This window comes from Canis lupus, chromosome 4 (genome assembly GCF_003254725.2).
Source record: "Canis lupus dingo isolate Sandy chromosome 4, ASM325472v2, whole genome shotgun sequence".
Taxonomy (NCBI): domain Eukaryota; kingdom Metazoa; phylum Chordata; class Mammalia; order Carnivora; family Canidae; genus Canis; species Canis lupus.
The window spans coordinates 60,382,843-60,408,941 of record NC_064246.1 but is presented as its reverse complement, the minus strand read 5'-3'; the positions used below and the strand labels follow the sequence as shown (position 1 = coordinate 60,408,941).

Here is a 26,099-nt window from a genome sequence, read left to right as displayed (position 1 = left end):
CTTTGGAAAGCTCATTCCCCCACAGGGAGTGGCCGATGAAAGATAATATTGCCTTTGGTCTTCCTCTTCTCCCTTAAACAATTGAAGGGGCCTTTCCTTTTCCCGTTTGGCTGGTTTGAAGCCCCTAATTGGCCTTCACGCGTCAGATCTCGCCTCTGTGCAGGCTTTATGGTTCAGCCAGCACACCGAGGCAAGTTTGTTTTCAGATTTCCATGCCAATCCGGGGCGAGCGCGTTGGCATTTCGTGGCCTCTCCTGCTCTTCCGGAGCACTTCATGGGACAACTTTCCATCCCCCGCAGGACTGGATGTGAGGGGATAAGAGTGTCAAGAGCTTTCTCCAGCTCCCTATTCTGCTTTCTCAGGGAGTGTGTGATCTTGGACACTGAGTGCAGATTCCACTGCCCCACCTCGTTGCCCTGAAACCCCTTACAGATCTATTAGTCTAGATTTGTTCTATCCTTACAGAGCCCCAAGTAATTCCTCCATGGGACAGATAAAAGCAAACCAAGAAAGGAGTCTACCTTAACCGTTTCCTCTTCTTAGGGAGTATTTCAAATATTGTCCCAGACCTTACTCGCCCCAGTGTCTGGATACTTGTTCAAGCCCCTCACTGCTTCCAGATCCTGTCTTGAGGCCATTTTGGCAAGAGAAGTAAGGTCTGATTTCAAAAATCTTTCAAAAAATGGTATTTCCCCCAAAACTCTATTGTTCAAGATTCTCCGCTGGCACCACGGTGGTGACAGTAAAGGAGAAGGCCCATCCCTCTGTGAGTGCCATAGAATACTTGCCCAAAAATGCCCAGTGAATATTTGTTGAGTAAGGATGTGGCCTTGACAGGGAGATGAGAGCACAAACATCTATTGAACACCCATCGTGTACCAGAATTTATTGAGTGCTCAAGGTACAAAGTGCGACTCTGCAGATAAACTGAGTCTTGGTGGAGATGAGGCTGTCCGCAGAAAATGATCCTGAAATGGTATATCATTCAGGAAGTGCAAAGAGAATGTTAGGTGCCCACAGAGGGGTGGTACTCTGCCCAGGCTAGGAGTTGGGGAGGCCTTCTTAAAAGAGGTGACGCCCAATCTGAACCATGAGAAATGAGACTAAGTTAGCAGGAAGGATGTTAGACAAGGACCAGAGGAATGAAAGGCATGAGATCTGTGGGCATTTCAGCAACTGGGCTTGACTAGAAGGTGATGGAAAGAGACACGAAGTGGCCAAGGGTGAGGCAGCAGGCAGATGGCCGAAAATGAAGGGCCTATGTGGCAGACACACAGAGGAGCGGCCCAGACCCTGCTGCCCAGCTGTCGGTTCCATCAGGGCCTGCCTCAGCTGGCCAGCCCGAGTGCCCCCACCCATTGGGGTAGGCTGGTCTGGAAGGCCTGGCCATTGGGGCCCACCTTGGGGAGACGCAGAAGGGTGATGCTCGCACCCGAGCTCCCCACCACACTGTCTGGGATTTTTTACTTCTGCCTCTGCCCAGGCCTGCATCTGCCCATGTCCTTAAACAGATGTTGATCCTATATAAACATCTCACACCCCAAACTCCATCCCCGGGTCTGCTTCCGGTGACCCCAGCTCTCTCCAGAAGAGCGGATATATCTGACTGGTCAGTGCCGCAGACTCAGGGTTCTGGGCTCCAGCAGACAGGGGACCACTGTCTAATCTGTGCTCAAGGCTTTGCGGGAAGCTCGGGGTGGCCAGTTCTGGGCTGGCTGGGAAGCCTTTGGTGGCCCTGTCCTGTGGGCACTGGGAAAAAGCGTCCGCATTCTGCTTCCTGTGCACGCAGCACTCCCTACCCAGTTTTAATCAGTATTAATGGGTCTTCGTCTATCTGAACCCTCAGTTCTGGACATGGGCAGCAAAAAAGGGTGTTATTTTTCAAGGCCTCTAAAATACCCCAACACTCACACTCCAACCCTTTAAAATGTCTTGATGTACCAGTTTCTCAGCACCCAGAGAATATCAAAAATAAATGACATGTGTGTCATTCTAATGAAAAGCTACAATCCCACCATAGGAATCATGGCTGTATCATTCAGTGAGGGGTTCTACGTGCGCTCCGGGGATGATGGACAGAAGCCTCAATTTAATTACAGCCTCAAATTGCATAATATTGTCTTAGTGGTGAGCCACAGCATGTTTACACAAGGGAGAAGGCCGGGGAACTTAACCTCCAAGTATTCTGCAGTAGGAATTCAGCCTAATATTTTGAGACTGAAAACTACAGGACATTCAAAAAAAAAAAGAAAGAAAGAAAGAAAGAAAGAAAGAAAGAAAGAAAGAAAGAAAGAAAGAAAGAAAGAAAAGAAAAGAAAAAAAGGTAAAGGGTCTTTTTCTCTAGCAGAAGGAAAAAAAAAAAAAAACAAACCAGATGAACATCTTTCTTGGATCACCTGCTAGAGGCTAAACAAAATGGGACAGTGTCCCCTGAAGGAGCATAGGGTTAGGAGTCCATAGACCTTGCTCCCGACCCACCACCTTGAGGGCTTGCTGAGCAACCTCACTTCAGACATTTTAACTCTTGCAGCCCATTTCTGTATCTACAAAATGGCTATGATACCTGATAAGCTCTCCTCACAAGGGGCTTATGATCAAGAGTGGTGTTTGACTATAAACCATACTAAGAGATACCATTTGTTGGGTGCTGTGCACTAAAGATAATACTATGCACCTTTTGTGGATTTTCACTCTATGAAGTTGTTACTGTCATCCCCATTCAACGGATGAGGAAACTGAGGTCCAGAGAGCTTAAGTAACTTTCCCAGGTTCTCACGACTCGTAAAAGCAGAGCTAGATTTTGAACCCAGATCACAGACTCCAGATCTATCTGATCCCAAAGCCTATGCTTTTAACCACCCTGCTCTACACCTTCTAGGCTGAAAACAGTGGGAGGGAATAGACAAATATTGAGTGTCAGACGTGTCCCTAGCCCTGCCTCAGGTGAGTCATTAACCCTTTCTGGGAAGCTAGAATAATGGCCCCCAAAGACGTCCACACCCTACTTCCTGGAGCTTGTGAATATGTCCTGATACGTGACAGAGAGAAATGCAGGTGGCAGGTGGAATTAAGGCTGCTAACCAGCTGACCTTAACATAGGGAAAGTATCCTGGACTATCCATCTGGGCCAAAGGTAATCACAAGGGTCCTTGAGAGTGGAAGGGACAGGCACAGGGGGTGAGGTGCTGTGATGGGAGCGCTCATCCCATACTGCTGGCTTTGGAGCTGGAAAGGGGCCAGGAGCCAAGGTATGCAGGCAGCCTCTGGAAAGGAATGTAGCCCCGCTGGCATCTTGAGTTTAGTCCAGCGAGGCCCGTGTTGGACTTGTAACCCACAGAGCTGTAGGATAATAAATCCGTGTTGTTTCAAGCCAGTAAGTCTGTAGCAATGGGTTACCGCAGCAGTAGAAGCCAATTCACCGTGCTCCCGACTGTAAATGGAAGGCTTGGGCTTGAAGCTGACCGCTCAGGCTTTTCAGCCTCTGACATCCCCTGAGCTTGTGCTCTGTACAGTTCTTTCCAGAGCATGGGAAGAAGCACAGGAATAAGTGACAAGAAGTAACTTGCCCCTGGAACATAATAGGCAACCAGCCCAGGGCCAAAGTCTCAGCTCATGCCCACCCTACCCATTGTCCTCTGCCCTCCTCCCTCCTGCACCACTCCGCCTCCTACCAGCACAGGCCCCTTCCAGACTCCGCAGGCCGCTCAGTGGGCCTGGAGCCAACAGTAGAATGGAACAGCAGCCCTTTGATCCTCATACCTTGAGTTCCTGCAAAGCTGTTGTTATGCTGCTTGACAGACATTGGTCCAAAGGGGTTGTTTATTTTAAACTATAAGGAATAGGGGGCACCTGGGTGAGTCAGTCGTTAAGCATCTGCCTGCAACTCAGATCATGATCCCAGGGTCCTAGGATCGAGCCCCACATGGGGCTTCCTGCTCAGCGGGGAGTCTGCTTCTCCCTCTCCCCGTGCCCCTCTCCTCTGCTCATGCTCTCTCGCACGTGCTCGCTCTCTCTCAAAAAAATAAATAGAATCTTTTAAAAAATAGAATATAAGGACTGAAAAGAAACAGGAGGAGCTGAGAGTGAGCTGCAGGGATTCTCCTCCTCCTCCCTTTCCCTGACCTGCAGCTGCTCCACATTCTGGACACATTCCAGAGCGTCTTGAAACAGAACCCTGCCAAACAGCACGTGAGCCTCTTGGTGGTCCCGTATCACATTCTCAGGAGCCATAAGAGACTTAAGTGGGAAGGAGTCAGCCAGGTGTTGGGGCTGCTGCTGATCAGCAAGGGGTCATTACCTAGGGCCAAGGTCTCCAGGTATTTTGAGGAAAGGGGGTCTTAAGATGGACACCTGGAGGAGGATGGGAAGGGGGTGAAGTCTCTGAGCAGAGGGGGGGGAGACTGGAGGCCCTGTGTCCCTCAGACTGGACCTCCTATAGGGAGCCTGGCTGGGGTCACCTGCAGCGTCTTGGACAGCTCTGCAAGAAGAGACCCATGGCCTTAGTCACCACATATGACTATTCATAGGAGCACAGGATGACAGATTTGCAGGCTGGAAAGTCTGCTCTTGTACCACCTTCTCTACTTTTGCCAGAAGCATAAGCCCTCCATTCCCCTCTTGACAGAGCGTTTTCTTTAAATGACTCCATTTTTTCTTCAAGAAATTTATTTTCTAAAGGACTTTTTTTAAATCACTTTCTATAGTAGAAACTGCTAGTACTCTTTTTGGTCTTCCTCCCTTTCCAGGCACATGGGAAGATGCTAATCTTGACACTTCCTGCCCTCTCCACATGAGCTGCCCTCAGTTGAATGGAGGAGGCTCATGATGGTTTTAGCCAATGAGTTATGGAGGAAGTGGTGTGCGTTTATTAAAAAAACACAGAACGATTCTATTTATTTTTGCACAGTTTTGCATACTCTTTCAATGTATCCGTGAATCTGTCAATTTTAGAAATATCTGGAAGTCTCTGGATATAGCTGCAGTATTACCTCTGGGGAGGCACCCAAGAGGGATGGGGAAGAGGGAAGAGTGGTTAAAAAAAGAACTTTAAGTTTACTTGTGTTAAGTTTCCACAAGGAAAACATTTGAATGTTACTTATATAAGTAAAAAATTAATTCTAAGGTGCAGCAAAATTTAAGAAGGAAATACAACAAACAGGTAGGTGATGCAGGATCTCTATCTTGAAGCATCTGAAATGCCAAGCTAAAGGTTTGTGCTTGCTGCTGTAGGCAGCCAGAAGCCGAGGAAGGTGTGTGCAGGTGGGCCAGAGAGGCCCCAGACTGGGCCATTCTGGGCTACGATGGTGCCTCCTCCTGGGGGACATGAAGAGTGGGTGAGTGAACATGCCTAGAGTGCTCCCCAAGAGCGCGGGATCCAACGAACTGCTGCTTTCCACTCCGGCCACACTGGCCTTTCCCATTTTCAAGAACATTCAGTGCTTTCTGCCTCAAGGTTTTCATATGTGCTGTCCCTATTCCTACCATTCTTTTCTTCCTCTTCTCCTCATCCTTCAGAGCTCAGCTTACATATTAGCAGCTCCGTGACACCCTCCATGGCCTGCCCTCTAAGCACTTCCCCAGCCAACTGTGAGTGTCTGTTAAAGCGTCCCCTTGGTCTTCAGAACACTTGTCACAATTTGTAATCCCATCTGTGGGCTTTTTAAACTTTTACCTGTTTAAAGTTTACCTCCCCCCCACCCCCCGCCACTCAGAATATGCAAACTCCACTAGGTCAGGAACAGGATGTGCTACCAAATGCTGTTCCCCAGTGCCCATCAGAGTTCCCGACACAAAACAGAAGTAGAATAGCAGTGGTAACAATAATGATAGGAGGGCTACTATTTATTGAGCACTTACTGTGCGTCAAGCATGTTTTCACATGTATTAACTCGTTCCGATACCTCAATAATCCATTTGAGTGGGCATTAATATTGTCTCCACTTTACAGATGAGGAAACTGAGGCATCACAGAGATTAAGAAATTTAACAAAGGTCATACGGTGGAGCTGGAATCCCATCTTTCGGTATACCACGATATTTTATTAAATGATGGGTTAATTAGTTAACATAATGCGGGTTTGTGGTGTTCCTGGTGTCCTTTTAAGCCAAGCATTGCAAGTGCGATTTGTTTTAGAATAAAGGAGAATGATTAGCCTACTCAGTAGAGTGTGTGTTGGGAGGTCATGGCCCTTGGGAGGAGGAGGAGGCCACTGGACTCCCCCGAGAGGCAGTGAATCAAGCTCTGTGTGACAGGGAAGGTGGCAAAGCTGTGCACCCACAGGGCACGGTGTGCTGGCAGCGATGTGGGAAGCTCACCCGGCTCCAGACCACAGAACCTGGTGCTTGGGACAACGCCCCCTGCCAAGCCCAGCCAGGGCCAGAGCTCTGAGAAGGGAGTTCTGGGAGCAGGGGGGACCTGGCCACTCTGGGGAATGATGCCAAGGAAGTAGGAGAAAGCAGCCTCTGAGTTAGGTGAGGAAGATGTCTGTTCTATCCTGGCCTTGAAAGGCAAGCCCTTCCTGAAAGCCACCCCTGGCCAAGTCCTGGGAGGGGGGTCCCAACGGCAGCCAGCCAGGACTCTATTTGCAGAGACGCCCAGAGGAAAAATAAGCCCAGTGGAAGACACAGCTAAGTTCACGCCTTCCGGGCACGTGCCAGGTACTGTGAGAGGGGCTTCGGACCCACTGTTTCCTTTCTTTCTCAAACCTCAACCCCCGCAGAGGTTCCTGCAATGGTCATTTAGACAATAAATGTTTATCAAGCTCCTGCAATGTGGATGAGTCAGGTATTATGTTTAATTCTGTTTTACAGATGAGGGAAAAGAGACTTGGAAAGGTTAAATAATTTGCCCAAGTTAGATATTGGCAACTTTGGAACTTAAATTCAGGTCTGCTTCATGCCAAAACTTCCTTCTTTACCTCTACTCTGATCCGCCTTTTAACCTGAAACCACTATATCTTTCTAGATGTCAGGTACAATGCTCTACCACCTTTACTGGGAATTAGCCAATAAAGTACTATTGCCTGGCCCATAATAAACGGTCTGCAGATATTAGTATATATTATTCTACATATTACATGTTTATCTATTGGGATGGTTAATTTCATATGGCAACTTGGCTAGGCCACAGGTATTTGGTCAGACACATCTGCATATTGCTGTGAAGGTATTTTTAGATTAGATTAACATTTAAATCCAGACTTTGAGTAAAGCAGATTACTCTCCATGAGGTGGGCCTCATCCAATCAGTTGAAGGTCTTAACAGAAAAAAACCTGACCTCCCCCAAAGAAGAGAGAATTCTGCTTTCAGACTGTCTTTAGACTCCAACTGCACATTAACTCTTCCCTCGGTCTTCATCCTGCTGGCCTGCCTGAAGATTTTGGATTTGGCAACTTCCACAATCACATGAGGCCATTCCTTAAGATAAATCTCCTTCTCTCTCTCTCCCTCTCTCTCTCTCACTTTCACTCTGTCTCTTTCTCTGTCTTTCTCTCTCGGACCACATGACACCTCCATGCAGGAATGAGCTGGCGAGTCCACTGACATCCAGCCACCCGTGTGGCTCAGTGCAGGCTGTGTGATGGTACTGGAGGTGTGAGGAAAGAGCCACATCCAACAGCCAGAAATCACTCGGCTGGTCCCAAGGTCACCACTACCAGGCAGGTGACCTGGAGATTTCTTTCAAAGGTCTCAGCTTTAGTTTCTTCCTTACCAAAACAGTAGTAATAATAATTACTCCAAGGGTTATTGCAAATATCCACATGAAATGCCATAACATGATATTATTTTATGAGTGGCAGTTCTTCATCCTCTGCAAGAGGAGTCCAGCTATTAAGTAAATGTAAGCAGTTTCTGGGCTCAACTTCAGAATAGGGTCAGCCCTGGGTTGCGCTCTGGAGTCGGCCTGGATGGTTGATGGTCACCAGGCATGTGCCTCACTGCAGCTGATGGGGGGGAGGGGCGCTAATCCGGTCTAATGTCTCCAGGAGGCAGGCAGCCAGGGAGGAAGGGGTTAAACTCATGGCCCCACTCCAAGGGAGAAGCAAGCTGGGCTCCGGCATCATCTGCACTTGAACTCGAGTGTCTGCCCTTCCCCATCACCAGGTAAGGTCAGCTGACAGCTAGAACCTAACCAAATAATTCAAGGACTGGGAGAGCCAAGCGACTCAGTCACAGGTCCTCCTAAAGCTGAGGCCCTCTCACCACAGTGGACGATCTGGGAGACATATAAAGACTGGAAAGAGAAATTAATTTGAAAAACACAGAGAAAGCAACGGCAGGATTCTAATCAGAGAATCGGGCTGCCAGCAGAATGTCATGTGTCTCTTGGAATTCAAACCTGATGCATCATTTTTGCCATTATCTTAGCATGGGGGAGAAATGAAATGCATTTTCATCTCACCAAACTCAGTCACCACCTCACTCCGTGACATTGGGCAAGTCATTCAGCACCTGAGTCTCGGTTCCCCCTTCCAGAGAGAAACAAAGGCTACAAAATCAGTTTGCCAAACTCCAGGCATCAGACTTCTGTGATCATGAGCTTCACCGTACATAAGCACCCCGGTGACTATTTACTCAATGTCGCTCTTTCTATATTTAAAAAGGAAATTCTCTATCACCCCGTAAACGTCAAAAGAGAGCCTCTTGTGTTAAAATTTATAATGAACACATAATTATTATGATTTTTATATTTCTCACATGCCAGTCCCCTGCAATCACACCCATCCTATCCTTAGGAATCACTGGTCTCCAGAGCTGGCATCCGGCCAGTGAAAGGCCTTGATCCCTCGCAGCATTGCTAACACCCAGGGAAGCCTCCCTGATCCCCTACAGCAGGCTAGTTCCCTCTGCACATCCCCAGTGAGTCGTTTATCTTTCTTTTCCCTGCTCATGTGCAGTGGCTGAGTGTATGTAGTGCCAGACAACCTGCGCTCCAGAGGCGGTGCTGCTACATTATTAGCCCGCTCACCTTACGTAGTGTTGCTTTCCGTCTCCACGATCAGTTTCTTTAGCCACAAAATGAGGTTAATTTTTTCTTCAGTGAATGGAATCTGAAAAAAAAAAAAAAATGTTGAAAGTAATTTAGGTGAGAAAAGCAGAAGATACTTCTGGTGGTGGCCCCAAAGGCTCGAAGTCAGGGGAAAGAAGAGTCTATCCGAAGAGATAGGAGCATGTTTACGTTACGCAATAATGCACATTACGCAATAGAATTCGTGTTGTTCAATAGAATTATGATGGTCATTACTGATACTTACTGATCGGTTACTATTGTGTTAGGGGCTTCAGAAGCATGATTTCAACTGATCTTCACAAGCACTGTTATTCCCCCTTTACATGAAGAAATAAAAGTTCGGTGAAGTGATGAGTCTGGTCCAAGGAAGCAACTAGAACATGACAGAGCAGGGACTGATCTCGAGTCTAGTTGACTCCAGGGCCCCTGCTCACAACCCCAATGGCAGGGGGTTTCTGAACTGGGCACTGTGGTCATCACTCTTTCAGGCTCGCAGCTGACCACCCACTCCCTTCCACAGGCTCCGTTGCTCGTCCTGCGACAAGTGAATACAATTCCTGATAAGACACTGAAACACGTGCCTTATCTCATGCAACTGTCAACTTCCTCTTGAGTCAACCCTTTTCCTATCTTTTCCTTTCTGACCCTTCCTGCATGCATCATCAGATTAAAGTGCCTGAGCTAGGCCTTCATCATGGAAGCCAATGCCCCTCCCTCTGCCAAAGAGTGCCAGTGGCTCTGGGTGACCGATGGCACAAAGCACCAGTGAACTTGGTGACTTCTAAAGGGAGTTCCAGTGTGGCGCCCCAAGAAGAGAGCAGCCGAGAGGGCAGGCCGGCTTCATCTTTACTACGCAAGTATTCCCTGCATAAAGTGTCACACGTGCGAAACTTACTGACAGAATGGCATTGGGCGTGGATTTCAGAGACCCAAGCTTGTTCCTGGCCATGCCACTAAGTAGTGTCTCTGGGCCTCGGTCTCTCCATTGGGACCATGGAAATGACCAGCCTGTCTCACAGCACTGGTGGGGGATGCAAAAAAAGACAGTGGACAAGACTAGTGTATACAAGCAAAGTATACATGAAGTGTACATGTCAACAAACCCACAAAGCATTAAGATTAAAAGCATTGTGTCCCTCTAGCATTTGAAACAACCTCTTTCCCCTTCCTTCCACACATCCTGGTTTCCATCAGTGCTGATCTCCTGTTCATGCCTGTTTCGTCTTCCTTGCCCCACTGGATGCCATCTCCTCCCTCTCCATTGATGCAAATTATAGGAGATCTTTGGGCACTAACCTGTCCTCTCTGATCCAACAGCCTGGCAGCTGATTTGGCATGACCTGGAGTAGCTACCAGCATAGATGCATCTGCCACTTCCGTGCATATGTATGTGGTCTTGGTCTTCATCACCTTTCTGTCTCTTCCCCAGAGATCTCTGGCCATCCCTCAACAGGCAAAGCTGAATGGCCTAACACCTCCATTGTTAGACCTCTCTGCTCACAAGCTCTCAGTAGAGGCAGCCACAAGAGGGTGACCATAGCTCTGAGGACCACCCTGGGCCAGCCTAGCCACCTGCTGCAATGGCCTCATGAAAGGGAAAAGATGGACAAGCCAACAGCTGGAGGGACAGGTCAAGGAGATAAGGGTTCTGATTGAAATATTCCTTGTCGGGAGCCAAGTCATTGGCATGATGCAAGCCTTTTTTTTTTTTTTAAGCCCTGAACGAGGGGGATCAGACCATTCCCTAAGCCCACAGATGATTATCCTGGGCAGGAACTGTGGCTCCTCAGCAATAGCAACCTCAAGGGCATCAGGTTTTTAGCTTCATTCTGGGGCTGCTGGGCCAGTGCTCACCTGTCCCAGGTGGTCAGTGATTATGAATAAATAAATGCCTTAACCTGGAGGAGCTTAACTCTGGGCTTTGAAATTTAATTCCTTGTGCCTTCCACCACAAATGACCCCTGTCTCCCCATTGCTGGAAACTAAGACTGCCAATCTTCCACAAAGCTGAATTCTAGGTATTTTAAATTAATTAATTAATTAGTTTGTGAAGCATAAATAGACGTGAACCTCGTTTAGGAAAATTAACACACATGAAAGAACTCCCCTGGCGTGAGAATTCACATCACAAATGGTTGACTCTTTGAAGTGAGGTCCCTGTTCCTGTTGGGAATATAATGTAACTGAATTACAAGAATTCAGTTTAGACACAACTTTTCTGGAATATGCATAATAGAACATAAACGAAGGTCAACTGGGAGCCTCAGTGTCAAAAATCCTTTCTATGGAAAGATGGCAGGATAATAATTCTCATATCTTAAAGTACATCTGAATCACCCAGAGAGTTCATTAACATGCAGGTTTGGGGCAATGAGGCCCAAGAATCTGCATACTTCACCAGCTCCCCAGTGATGGGAAGCAACCAATCTGAACCACACAGTCAGAGGCCCGGAGATAACTCTTCAGGTGGCTGTCCTCCTCACCTGAACAGTTCCCCCAGACCCTGTATGTTTGGAGGTTCAGCCCCTGGCACCTTCTCAGTCAGAGGCCATGAAGTCAGATCCCCTTTTCACCCAAGAGTTGGACCCCAAGCTCCTGTGACTTCTCAGTCACGAGCACCCCAGATATGTAAGGTACTAGTTCCTATAGGTGAAAGCTCAGGACTGAAATGCTCTGCAATTATACAGTTGGGAGAGCAGAAGACAAAGAGGGGAAATGACTTGTCCAACAGCACATGGCAGCCCAGATGGGCAAAGAAGGCCCTGTCTCCTGATCCCTCTGCCAGTGGCTGCACGGCCTCCAGGTCTCCACGAAATGGCCCTTCCTCGGAGAGTGAGCTCAAGAAAGACTCAGGCGCCGAGTTCCATCCCGCCCCCAGGCCCTGCCTTTCTCCTCCGCACTAATCACAGTTAGTAGCTATGTATTGTTTCTCGATGTTCTTCCCCACTAGACAGTGGACTCCATGAGACAGGGACCTGCTTTTATACCCTAGAGTTTGTAGCATCTCACCCAGGGCTCAGCATGGATTTCAAAGTCACTAGCTATTAGTTGGATGCATAGACAGACAGAAGTTACAGTTGTCTCTCCTACATAGCAGAAAATAGGAATATTGAAAAGGAGAGGGGTTTCCCCACAACCAGGAGCAAGTCCGTGCCATAGGGTCAGGGAAGCCAGAAGAAACAGTCTCCCTCAGACCTTGGCCCAGAATTGGACCAAACAGGCTCTGAGAGCAAGCCTTCCAAGTCATAACAGCCTATATATTTTTAAATTTTATTTGGTGAGTCCAGAGTATGGACAGAAGAGAGTGCACTTCACCCTTCCCCTTCTCCAAAAGGGGCCAGGGTCCCTGAGGCCACCCAGCTTTATGGTTTCACATCGCCCTCTAGCGGCCAGGATATGTCACCTGTGTGTGATGTTCATGGAAAAGCCCCTTAAATAAATTTGTAGGTCGTCCTGGCCTGACTATAATTAATAATTTACATATATACGAAATGTATTAAATCCATTGAGCTAGTCGTGGATCCATTCAACAACTAATCACCTTGCCTAGCACATGCCTGAGACAAGTGCCAGGTAAAAGGATGTAGCAGCGAGCATGCCAGGTGTATCCCCTGTACGCTTTTGCCTTAGAGGGGGATTGGGACATTCAGTCATCACACAAAACTGGGGGAGAGACCCCTGGGAACAATTGTAAGGAAGAAAATATACAGAACATGAATATAAAATATGACAAGCGGTGGACCCTCTTCAGGCAGGCTTCTCTGAAGAAATCATGCTTACGCTTAGATGGGAAAGACAAGAATTAGCAAGATGAACGTACAGAGTGGATGGGAGGGAAGGAAAAGGCAAAGATTCCTGGCAAGAAAGAGTTCTGTGAGCATGAGGCAGAGAAGGCCCAGTAGCCTGGGGTGGGGAAGGGCACAGGACAAGGAGACTGAGGAAGTAGGTTGGTATTATTACTCCCATGACTTTCCCATTAATTAGGGAACTGAGGCCCAGAGATGTGACACGAGTTGTGGTTTCATGGCTTCAGAGCAGTAACGGAGAGAACAAGGGTGGCCCGGGTTGGTACCAAGGGTGGCCCGGGTGGTCAGCCAGGGGGCCAAGGCACCTGAGCATGAGAGAGGGGACCACACAGCTCATCCAGCCCAACAAGCACTCAGGTGACAGCTGCTCGAAGGTCCTTGCAAGGTCACCTAGGCCTCCTGTCCATTTGACAGGTGAGAAAACACCCAGAGAATGGGGGCTCATGTAGCAGAGAACGGAGAAGCATCGGCTCCCACATCACAGATGCTCAGGCCTGGAGAACTCGCTGTTGCCAGGATGCTCCAACCTGGCAGCCCAGCCTCAGGCAAAGGTCCAGTTCTTTGAAAGGGCTCCACCTCTCCTCAAAATGCCCGAATCTCAGTCTCTGAGTACTTCAGTCCTAGGATCCATCTGCTACCCCCTCAGGGGCAGAGGACTCAGAGTCCATATGAACGAGCTGTCCATCCACCCCAACCCTGCCCTCCAAGCTGCTCCAGCCCGTGCCCACCAATTGCTGCCACACTAAATGCCTGCCGTGTCCCTTGGCATGTTGTACCCTCCTTCCTGCCTGCAGAGACTTCTCCCTAAGACCCCTTTTTTCCCTCCTCACAGCCTGGCTGACTGTTGCCCATGCTCTGGGTCTTATCTTGGACTCCATCTCCCCCAGGATCCCCTCTGCTGGACTCCCCCATCAGAGCACTGATCACGCTGCCTTCTGACTGCCTGGCTCCTTGCTCATCACTCAAGTGGACCTGAGATCAGGACCGGAGATCAGGACTCCATACATCTCATTTTCTTTTGTGTTCCTAGCAGCTAGCTCAGTGCCTGGCACTTAGAAGGTGCCCGGAACTGTTCCTTAAATAAATAAATGAAGGCAAATAAGTTACTCTGACCCGAGTCACCTGCTGTTCACCACCCCACACTGCCTTCACTGCCTTTCTTGCCTCTGTCACTCTGTGTCAGAGTGTCTGAGACACTCTGTGTCTGTGTTGGTCTCTGTGCCCCCTGTGTTTAAAGGGGGCCTGCTTACTGCTATAATCTGGTCTAAGAGAAAGAAGACCGCTCCGTCCCAGCCCAGGCAGCAACTCGTCATCCTTATTACTAGTGGCAGCTGCTGAGTGTCCCCTACTCTCCCTTGGAAAGTGCGGAAAGTGGAGAGAGAAGCAGTAAGGAGCAGTCTGCATTTCGGACTTCTCAGGCTTTCTGTCTACCACCAACACTGTTATCCTGGAGAAGAGGAATGCACTTGAAAGATGCATTTTCTTTCTTATCGCTTCCAACTGTTTGGATCTCTCTGGGTGAACCTACAAGCCAGAACAGACCTCAAGGCCAAAAAAAACATAAGGTGGCCCCACAGTGAAGCAGCTTACCCCCCAGCTTCCATGCAAAAGGGGTCCTGGTGGCTCTGCTCAGTCAATGGCACCCATCTATGGAAGGCCTACCATGTGCCACGCTGTGGTAGGTGCTTTCAATAGGCGGAAAATAGTCAGACTTCATCCCTGCTTTCTGCAGAGCTACCACTCTAGCAAGAAATGAAGAATTAACCAACTTATGACACAGTGATTCGAGGATAATTAAGATGCAGACCAAGGAGGAAATGGGCAAGGTGCCAAGAGGACACAACCTGAGTGGCCTGGGCTCACCTGGGAGGTCGGCAGCTGCCCTGAGGCTGTGACCTTGACTTTCCAGTTGAGAGCTAAAGGAGGAGGAAGTGTTCATTAGGAAAAAGGGAGAGTGTGTGCATGTGTGATGTGTGTGTGCCCACATACACACAGGTGCACGCAAGCATTTGTGAGCATGAATAGCCATTGGTTTGGTGTTGTATGTGTGCATGCATGCACATGTCTGTGTGAGCGCACACACCACGTACATCGCGTACCCTTGTGCCTGTGTGCACATCCGCATGCACACATGCGCTACAAATGTATCTATGGCCATGCGTGCAGATGCCTGAGTGTGTGTGGCGGGGGGGTTCCCAAGTGCATGTATGTCTCCTACCTAATCAGACAGTCTTTAGCCTCTGGGCCTCCTTCCTACCATAATAAGTTGTCATGATGAAGCAGATTTCAGGACTTCTTTGTATGGAACCATGGTTCTCAAACCATTTCAGGTCATTTCAATGACAATAACAGCTAGTCCATGTTAGTTGTGTGGCAGCCATCGTGCCAGCCAATTCATGTGTGCTCTCTCATCTACTCCAGCAACACCAGGAGGCAGGCATGGCTACTGTCCCATTTTGCAGAAGGGGAAACAGAGGCTCAGGAAGACCAAGGGTCTTCCCCAAGGTTACCCAGCAAGGTAGTTCTGGAGCTGTGATTTGATCACAGGTCTGTGTGACTTCAGAGCATGCACTCCAATCCACGGAGCCCACTGAGCTCCCTTTCCTGTCTTGAAGGCAAGAGCAACAGAGGAGGCCCATAGGGCAAGTCCCCTCCCGCTGCTGCTGCAACAACACCCTCCCAGCCTTGAATCAAGTCTTCAGTTGAGCCCTGCCCCAGTTCAACCTCGGAGTCACCTTCTGACCTTGGTAAAGTCCCTCCTCCTTCGTGGCTCCTGAGAATTTCCCCAAGCTCTGCCATCCCACGGTGATAGCTTTGCTCTGCAGGTCTCTGTGGGCAGGTTACATCATCTCTCAAAGCTGTTTCCTCGTCTCTGCTAGCTGGAGCTGGAGCTGGAGCTGGAGCTGGAGCTGGAGCTGGAGCTAGCGGTGGGGCTCTCTGCGCAGCACTGTCCTGGGGATTCACGGTTCACCCATACGAACCTGTCAGCCCCCTGACCACCTCACACGCCTGCTCAGCAAACTGTGGCTGCCACCGATGCCGAGAACCCAGCGGACCAGGGTTCAAATGCCCACTCTGCCTTCCCATGGTCATGTGGCCTTGGCAAAAACTACTTTACTGTCCAACTTTCCTCACTTATAAAACAGGAATAAAAATAGTACCTACCTCATGGGTTTGTTTGAGGAATAAATGAGATAATGCACTGAGCACAAAGGGATTGCCCGGCAAATGGTAACTAATATTATTTGCATATATTGTGCAATATTGGAAATAAGGATTACTTGGGGTCTAATTTTGTTCCATTTTGAGGTTTTAGAATACAAGGAGGCATCTGGTTTGACCAGGTTTGCTAGAAATTGGTTTGTAAAAAATGTTTTCTAAAACCAGACCTGACTCCTGGGTCAATGGAAAGTTAGTTTCCCTTAGGCTCTGAGGCCAAGCGGTTCAGTGCAGCTTACTCTGGTGCTAGCTCACAGTTCTGTTAGGTTCAAGGCCATGACCATGAGTAAGTAATTTGCTCTTGCCAGAAACTGTAATCATAGTCATATTCTAAATATTTATACTGCAAGAAACCTAACCTGTCCAACCATCAGGGGCCACAGGGGCCACTCACTCACTCAATGGAGTTCATTCACTCATCCAGCTCAGGATTGTTGACCATGCACCTGGTGCCAGCCCCTGGGCGCTCGGCCTGCTGGTGGCAGAGGGGACAGTAGCTGGTCCTGGGCTGTGCGGAGTGCTGAAAAGAAAGCAGGCATCGGGGGGGGAGGAGCAAGATGGCGGAAGAGTAGGGTCTCCAAATCACCTGTCTCCACCAAACTACCTAGAAAACCTTCAAATTATCCTGAAAATCTATGAATTCGGCCTGAGATTTAAAGAGAGACCAGCTGGAATGCTACAGTGAGAAGAGTTCGCGCTTCTATCAAGGTAGGAAGACGGGGAAAAAGAAATAAAGAAACAAAGGCCTCCAAGGGGGAGGGGCCCCGCGAGGAGCCGGGCTGAGGCCGGGGCGAGTGTCCCCAGGACAGGAGAGCCCCGGCCCGGAGGAGCAGGAGCTGCACCGACCTTCCCGGGGGAAAGGGGCTCGCAGGGAGTTGGAGCAGGACCCAGGAGGGCGGGGATGCCCTCGGGCTCCCGGGGACAGTAACAGCAACTGCGCGCCCAGGAGAGTGCGCCGAGCTCCCTAAGGGCTGCAGCGCGCACGGCGGACCCGGCGGGACCAGGAGCAACTGAAGGGGCTCGGGCGGCGGCTCCGCGGAGGGGGCTGCGCGGCCCCGGGAGCAGCTCGGAGGGGCTCGGGCAGAGGAAGAGGCTCCGTGCGGAGGGGGCTGCGCGGTTCCAGGAGCAGCTCGGAGGGGCTCGGGCGGCGGCTCCGCGGAGGGGGCTGCGCGGCCCCGGGAGCAGCTCGGAGGGGCTCGGGCAGAGGAGGAGGCTCCGTGCGGAGGGGGCTGCGCGGTTCCAGGAGCAGCTCGGGGGGGCTCGGGCGGCAGCTCCGCGGAGGGGGCTGCGGCCCGGGAGCGCGAATCCACCAGCGCAGGCCCCGGAGCACAGGGCGCCGGGACACAGCCCAGGATCCGGCCTCCCCGGGACAGGCAGAGGCCGGGAGGGCCCAGGACAGCGAGGACGCTCCTGCCCCAGCTGAGCAGATCAGCGGCCCCGCCCCGGAGCCTCCAGGCCCTGCAGACGGAGTTCCTGCCGGAGCTGAATCCAGGTTTCCAGAGCTGCCCCGCCACTGGGGCTGTTCCTCCTGCGGCCTCACGGGGTAAACAACCCCCATTGAGCCCTGCACCAGGCAGGGGCACAGCAGCTCCCCCAACTGCTAACACCTGAAAATCAGCACAGCAGGCCCCTCCCCCAGAAGACCAGCTAGACTGACAACTTCCAGGAGAAGCCAAGGGACTTAAAGAACACAGAATCAGAAGATACTCCCCGGTGGTTCTTTTTTTGTTTGTTAGTTTTTGTTTTTGTTTTTGTTTTTGTTTTGTTTTGCTTTTTGATTTGTTTCCTTCCCCCATCCCCTTTTTTTTCTCCTTTCTTTTTCTTTCTCTTTTTCTTCTTTTTTTTTTTTCGTTTTTGTTTTTTTCTTTTTCTTCCCTTTTTTTTTCTCTTTCTCTTTTCTTTCCTTCTTTCTCTCCTCTCTTTTTCTCTTTTTCCCAATACAACTTGCTTTTGGCCACTCTGCACTGAGCAAAATGACTAGAAGGAAAACCTCACCTCAAAAGAAAGAATCAGAAACAGTCCTCTCTCCCACAGAGTTACAAAATCTGGATTACAATTCAATGTCAGAAAGCCAATTCAGAAGCACTATTATACAGCTACTGGTGGCTCTAGAAAAAAGTATAAAGGACTCAAGAGACTTCATGACTGCAGAATTTAGAGCTAATCAGGCAGAAATTAAAAATCAATTGAATGAGATGCAATCCAAACTAGAAGTCCTAACGACGAGGGTTAACGAGGTGGAAGAACGCGTGAGTGACCTAGAAGACAAGTTGATAGCAAAGAGGGAAACTGAGGAAAAAAGAGACAAACAATTAAAAGACCATGAAGATAGATTAAGGGAAATAAACGACAGCCTGAGGAAGAAAAACCTACGTTTAATTGGGGTTCCCGAGGGCGCCGAAAGGGACAGAGGGCCAGAATATGTATTTGAACAAATTCTAGCTGAAAACTTTCCTAATCTGGGAAGGGAAACAGGCATTCAGATCCAGGAAATAGAGAGATCCCCCCCTAAAATCAATAAAAACCGTTCAACACCTCGACATTTAATTGTGAAGCTTGCAAATTCCAAAGATAAGGAGAAGATCCTTAAAGCAGCAAGAGACAAGAAATCCCTGACTTTTATGGGGAGGAGCATTAGGGTAACAGCAGACCTCTCCACAGAGACCTGGCAGGCCAGAAAGGGCTGGCAGGATATATTCAGGGTCCTAAAGGAGAAGAACATGCAACCAAGAATACTTTATCCAGCAAGGCTCTCATTCAAAATGGAAGGAGAGATAAAGAGCTTCCAAGACAGGCAGCAACTAAAAGAATATGTGACCTCCAAACCAGCTCTGCAAGAAATTTTAAGGGGGACTCTTAAAATTCCCCTTTAAGAAGAAGTTCAGTGGAACAGTCCACAAAAACAAAGACTGAATAGATATCATGATGACACTAAACTCATATCTCTCAATAGTAACTCTGAATGTGAACGGGCTTAATGACCCCATCAAAAGGCGCAGGGTTTCAGACTGGATAAAAAAGCAGGACCCATCTATTTGCTGTCTACAAGAGACTCATTTTAGACAGAAGGACACCTACAGCCTGAAAATAAAAGGTTGGAGAACCATTTACCATTCGAATGGTCCTCAAAAGAAAGCAGGGGTAGCCATCCTTATATCAGATAAACTAAAATTTACCCCAAAGACTGTAGTGAGAGATGAAGAGGGACACTATATCATACTTAAAGGATCTATTCAACAAGAGGACTTAACAATCCTCAATATATATGCTCCGAATGTGGGAGCTGCCAAATATATAAATCAATTATTAACCAAAGTGAAGAAATACTTAGATAATAATACACTTATACTTGGTGACTTCAATCTAGCTCTTTCTATACTCGATAGGTCTTCTAAGCACAACATCTCCAAAGAAACGAGAGCTTTAAATGATACACTGGACCAGATGGATTTCACAGATATCTACAGAACTTTACATCCAAACTCAACTGAATACACATTCTTCTCAAGCGCACATGGAACTTTCTCCAGAATAGACCACATATTGGGTCACAAATCGGGTCTGAACCGATACCAAAAGATTGGGATTGTCCCCTGCATATTCTCGGACCATAATGCCTTGAAATTAGAACTAAATCACAACAAGAAGTTTGGAAGGACCTCAAACACATGGAGGTTAAGGACCATCCTGCTAAAAGATAAAAGGGTCAACCAGGAAATTAAGGAAGAATTAAAAAGATTCATGGAAACTAATGAGAATGAAGATACAACCGTTCAAAATCTTTGGGATGCAGCAAAAGCAGTCCTAAGGGGGAAATACATCGCAATACAAGCATCCATTCAAAAACTGGAAAGAACTCAAATACAAAAGCTAACCTTACACATAAAGGAGCTAGAGAAAAAACAGCAAATAGATCCTACACCCAAGAGAAGAAGGGAGTTAATAAAGATTCGAGCAGAACTCAACGAAATCGAGACCAGAAGAACTGTGGAACAGATCAACAGAACCAGGAGTTGGTTCTTTGAAAGAATTAATAAGATAGATAAACCATTAGCCAGCCTTATTAAAAAGAAGAGAGAGAAGACTCAAATTAATAAAATCATGAATGAGAAAGGAGAGATCACTACCAACACCAAGGAAATACAAACGATTTTAAAAACATATTATGAACAGCTATACGCCAATAAATTAGGCAATCTAGAAGAAATGGACGCATTCCTGGAAAGCCACAAACTACCAAAACTGGAACAGGAAGAAATAGAAAACCTGAACAGGCCAATAACCAGGGAGGAAATTGAAGCAGTCATCAAAAACCTCCCAAGACACAAGAGTCCAGGGCCAGATGGCTTCCCAGGAGAATTTTATCAAACGTTTAAAGAAGAAATCATACCTATTCTCCTAAAGCTGTTCAGAAAGATAGAAAGAGATGGAGTACTTCCAAATTCGTTCTATGAAGCCAGCATCACCTTAATTCCAAAGCCAGACAAAGACCCCGCCAAAAAGGAGAATTACAGACCAATATCCCTGATGAACATGGATGCAAAAATTCTCAACAAGATACTGGCCAATAGGATCCAACAGTACATTAAGAAAATTATTCACCATGACCAAGTAGGATTTATCCCTGGGACACAAGGCTGGTTCAACACCCGTAAAACAATCAATGTGATTCATCATATCAGCAAGAGAAAAACCAAGAACCATATGATCCTCTCATTGGATGCAGAGAAAGCATTTGACAAAATACAGCATCCATTCCTGATTAAAACTCTTCAGAGTGTAGGGATAGAGGGAACATTCCTCGACATCTTAAAAGCCATCTATGAAAAGCCCACAGCAAATATCATTCTCAATGGGGAAGCACTGGGAGCCTTTCCCCTAAGATCAGGAACAAGACAGGGATGTCCACTCTCACCACTGCTATTCAACATAGTACTGGAAGTCCTAGCCTCAGCAATCAGACAACAAAAAGACATTAAAGGCATTCAAATTGGCAAAGAAGAAGTCAAACTCTCTCTCTTCGCCGATGACATGATACTCTACATAGAAAACCCAAAAGTCTCCACCCCAAGATTGCTAGAACTCATACAGCAATTCGGTAGCGTGGCAGGATACAAAATCAATGCCCAGAAGTCAGTGGCATTTCTATACACTAACAATGAGACTGAAGAAAGAGAAATTAAGGAGTCAATCCCATTTACAATTGCACCCAAAAGCATAAGATACCTAGGAATAAACCTCACCAAAGAGGTAAAGGATCTATACCCTCAAAACTATAGAACACTTCTGAAAGAAATTGAGGAAGACACAAAGAGATGGAAAAATATTCCATGCTCATGGATTGGCAGAATTAATATTGTGAAAATGTCAATGTTACCCAGGGCAATATACACGTTTAATGCAATCCCTATCAAAATACCATGGACTTTCTTCAGAGAGTTAGAACAAATTATTTTAAGATTTGTGTGGAATCAGAAAAGACCCCGAATAGCCAGGGGAATTTTAAAAAAGAAAACCATATCTGGGGGCATCACAATGCCAGATTTCAGGTTGTACTACAAAGCTGTGGTCATCAAGACAGTGTGGTACTGGCACAAAAACAGACACATAGATCAGTGGAACAGAATAGAGAATCCAGAAGTGGACCCTGAACTTTATGGGCAACTAATATTCGATAAAGGAGGAAAGACTATCCATTGGAAGAAAGACAGTCTCTTCAATAAATGGTGCTGGGAAAATTGGACATCCACATGCAGAAGAATGAAACTAGACCACTCTCTTTCACCATACACAAAGATAAACTCAAAATGGATGAAAGATCTAAATGTGAGACAAGATTCCATCAAAATCCTAGAGAAGAACACAGGCAACACCCTTTTTGAACTCGGCCATAGTAACTTCTTGCAAGATACATCCACAAAGGCAAAAGAAACAAAAGCAAAAATGAACTATTGGGACTTCATCAAGATAAGAAGCTTTTGCACAGCAAAGGATACAGTCAACAAAACTCAAAGACAACCTACAGAATGGGAGAAGATATTTGCAAATGACATATCAGATAAAGGGCTAGTTTCCAAGATCTATAAAGAACTTATTAAACTCAACACCAAAGAAACAAACAATCCAATCATGAAATGGGCAAAAGACATGAACAGAAATCTCACAGAGGAAGACATAGACATGGCCAACATGCATATGAGAAAATGCTCTGCATCACTTGCCATCAGGGAAATACAAATCAAAACTACAATGAGATACCACCTCACACCAGTGAGAATGGGGAAAATTAACAAGGCAGGAAACAACCAATGTTGGAGAGGATGCGGAGAAAAGGGAACCCTCTTACACTGTTGGTGGGAATGTGAACTGGTGCAGCCACTCTGGAAAACTGTGTGGAGGTTCCTCAAACAGTTAAAAATATACCTGCCCTACGACCCAGCAATTGCACTGTTGGGGATTTACCCCAAAGATACAAATGCAGTGAAACGCCGGGACACCTGCACCCCGATGTTTCTAGCAGCAATGGCCACTATAGCCAAACTGTGGAAGGAGCCTCGGTGTCCAACGAAAGATGAATGGATAAAGAAGATGTGGTTTATGTATACAATGGAATATTACTCAGCTATTAGAAATGACAAATACCCACCATTTGCTTCAACGTGGATGGAACTGGAGGGTATTATGCTGAGTGAAGTAAGTCAGTCGGAGAAGGACAAACATTATATGTTCTCATTCATTTGGGGAATATAAATAATAGTGAAAGGGAATATAAGGGAAGGGAGAAGAAATGTGTGGGAAATATCAGAAAGGGAGACAGAACGTAAAGACTGCTAACTCTGGGAAACGAACTAGGGGTGGTAGAAGGGGAGGAGGGCGGGGGGTGGGAGTGAATGGGTGACGGGCACTGGGTATTATTCTGTATGTTAGTAAATTGAACACCAATTAAAAAAAAAAAAAAAAAAAAAAAAAAAAAAAAAGAAAGCAGGCATCTGATGCTGTGGCCTGTCTGAGCTGGAACCCACCCTTGTGGGTGCATCTCAACTAACGCACACATTTAACAGATAGGGTTAACAGAAAGAAGGGGGAATGAGAGCCACTGAGATCCCAAAGCTTCAACAGAACCCTGCTCTCCTGACTCCTAGGGCACCGCCTCTCACCCTGAGCCTGCTCCCTTACTCCCAGACACTGCAAGGCTTCGGGTCCACCGCACAGAGAACGGTGAGTTCTTGAGACAACTTAGTCCACACATCACCCCAAATGTTGACAGTAAGAATAAAAAAGCAACCTCATTAACAACAGTATGTACCATTTCCTGGAGGACCACTGGGTGCCAGGTAGTTTGTGAGGGATTTTATATGCCTAGCATTTACTACTCAAAACCACCTCACTGGGATGGTCATTTTTTTTTTAAGATTTTTACTTTTTTATTCATGAGAAACACACACACACAGAGAGAGAGAGAGAGAGAGAGAGGCAGAGGGAGAAGCAGGCTCCATGCAGGAGCCTGATGCAAGACTCGATCCTGGGACTCCAGGATCACGCCCTGGGCCGAAGGCAGGCACTAAAACACTGAGCCACCCAGGGATCCTCTGGATGGTCATTATTATGTCACTTTAGGGAAAAGGACCCTGAGGCTCAGAGAGGATTTTTCCAAGGCAGTACAAACAGAAGTTACCTCACCGTAATTGAATTTAACTATGCCTGACTCCAAAACCAAAGCCCAGGACCGCCATGCAATGTCCCTCGGTAGGACACAGGGTGCAAGGTACAAGCCCTGCAATACCCTCCTCTGAGCTCATCCAGGCTGTCAATGGTTTGATCTCTGCTTCCAAGAGGGAGGAAAGAGTGGGTGAGCAATAGGGAGGCTTAATATCCAGGCCTAGGATTGAGCACCCACTAAGATCCCAGACTGTGGCAAGCTTGGGGTGATACAGGTGGAGTGACGGAGTGCTCACTATCTGGACAGACATACAGACTGTTCTGACTCCTGTCCCAGGCTCAGTGTGGCACCAGATGCTATGAGGTAACCTGTGGCATGTGACATGGAGCAAACCATTTCCTGTCCTCTACAGAGGGGACACCAGAGAGTGATTAAACCCAGAGCCTCTGGAGCCAGACTGCCCAGGGTTAAATCCTAGCTCTGCTCTCACCTGATGCATGACCCCATGCAGTATTAGCATTTACTGAGTGTCACTTGCCTGTTCTGTAAAATCGAGATAATAATACTTATTTTATAATACAATCAAATAGGTATTATGAGGACTAAATGAATCACCATTTGGAAAGTGGTGACACAGAACAGTACCTGACACAGAGTAAGGACCATACACATTTTTGTTAGTTTTTTTTTTACATTATTCAAACTTGAGTTAATAGTACCCGATTCTTTGAATGAAGATACTTGCTATAAAATAATAGAATGCCTGGCAAGTGGCTTTAACAAGAAGATTTTATTCAGGGATCCCTTGGTGGCGCAGCAGTTTGCCACCTGCCTTTGGCCCAGGGCGTGATCCTGGAGACCCGGGATCGAATCCCACATCAGGCTCCCGGTGCATGGAGCCTGCTTCTCCCTCTGCCTGTGTCTCTGCCTCTCTCTCTCTCTCTCTCTCTGTGTGTGACTATCATAAATAAGTAAACAATTTTTTTAAAAAAAAGAAGATTTTATTCTTCCATAATGAGAACCCTTTGAAGGGCAATTGTTTCAGGCTCAAGGATGTCTTCAGGAACTCAGGATTTTTTCATCCTTCTTCCCAATATCTTCTGCATATCATCGATGCAGCCCTCATGTCCCAAGATGGCTGCAGCAGCTCCAAGCATCACATCCTCATAAACTCACACCCAGAAACAGAAAGGAAGGAATGTGGGGATCTCTCTGGCACATATTGCTTTCTTATGAAGAAAGGAAGTATTTCCTAGAAACCTCCCAAAAGACTTCCCTTATCTGTCATTAGCCAGAATAGGATCATGTGATTGCCCTAGTCACTGTAGAAAGCTGGAAAAGCACAATTCTGCTATTTTTAGCCACTACCTACAACAGAGTTCCATGGCAGAGAGGATGGGAGGAAGAAGAGCTGTTGAATGAGCAATCAACCTGCCTTGCAGAAGAATCTTGAGAAGGAAACCAGAGAAAAGGTACACGAATGGTGCAAAACATACCTACACATACTGAAGATATTGTTCTCATAAGTAATAACCGCAGTGCTAATCTCTGTAGCTAGGAGGTAGAGCCTACAGAAAAAGCAGGGTGCCGATAATTCTAGGTAGTCCCGTTCTTTCCCTATGGACGAGGCAGGCAAGGGAAAAACGAAAGGAAGCCAACTGCCTCATGACCCTGACCACTAACTCTGACATTATATGACCTCACAATAACCTAGACCCAGGGAACAATTGGTCACCAACTTCCCCTCTCAGTTTGTGGGTTATAAATAAAGCCTGGAGGGGGAAAAAAATAAAGTTAGTTTAAGAAACAGTGATATAATCCCTCCGAGAGGAGAAAACTTTTGTTTAGAAAACACTCTGATGGGCCATTTTGCAGTGAAAAGTCAGCCCTCCAGCCACGATCTAGATCAGGGATCAGCTAACTTTTTCTATAAAGGGCTACACAGTAAATATTTAAGGCTTTGTAGACAATATAATACTTTTGCGATGCTGTACCCTGAGTAGTGTGAAGACAGCCATGGGCAACATGTCAACAAATAAGTATGGCTGTGTTCCAATAAAACTTTATTTATACAAGCAGGTGGGGGCCAGATTTGGCCACAGGTCATAGTTTGCCAAGCCCCGCTCTACATGGCAAATTGCATAAGCCAACAGTCTTGGCTAAAGGTCTTAAATTCCAACACAGGGGAGTCCACACAGGTGGAAGTGAAGCAGGCTGGGTGGGGTCTGTGGCAATGTGGTGAAGACGTGACTCACGGAAATGGGGCAGTTGCAAAAACCAATGTTGTCAGATCCTCCCACTTTTCAAGCAAAGCAGAAATGCAGATATTTCTATCTTCTCATTTTTAAGTGATGGCAATCAATTCAAATTTTAAATCCAATGCAGACCAAACCGAACCCATC

General features: G+C 47.2%; 1 long non-coding RNA gene across 1 annotated transcript in view; it reads right to left on the bottom strand.

Moving 5' to 3' along the window:
* The window catches only part of LOC112651579 (uncharacterized), a 35,273-nt gene extending 9,912 nt beyond the window's left edge, over positions 1-25,361 (bottom strand). The window contains exons 1-2 of the long non-coding RNA XR_003130905.2: positions 25,194-25,361; positions 8,971-9,052 (exon numbers count right to left, since the gene is read on the bottom strand). This is a non-coding gene — a long non-coding RNA (uncharacterized LOC112651579). The remainder of the gene's footprint in view (positions 1-8,970; positions 9,053-25,193) is intronic.
* Positions 25,362-26,099: the final 738 nt, after the last annotated feature.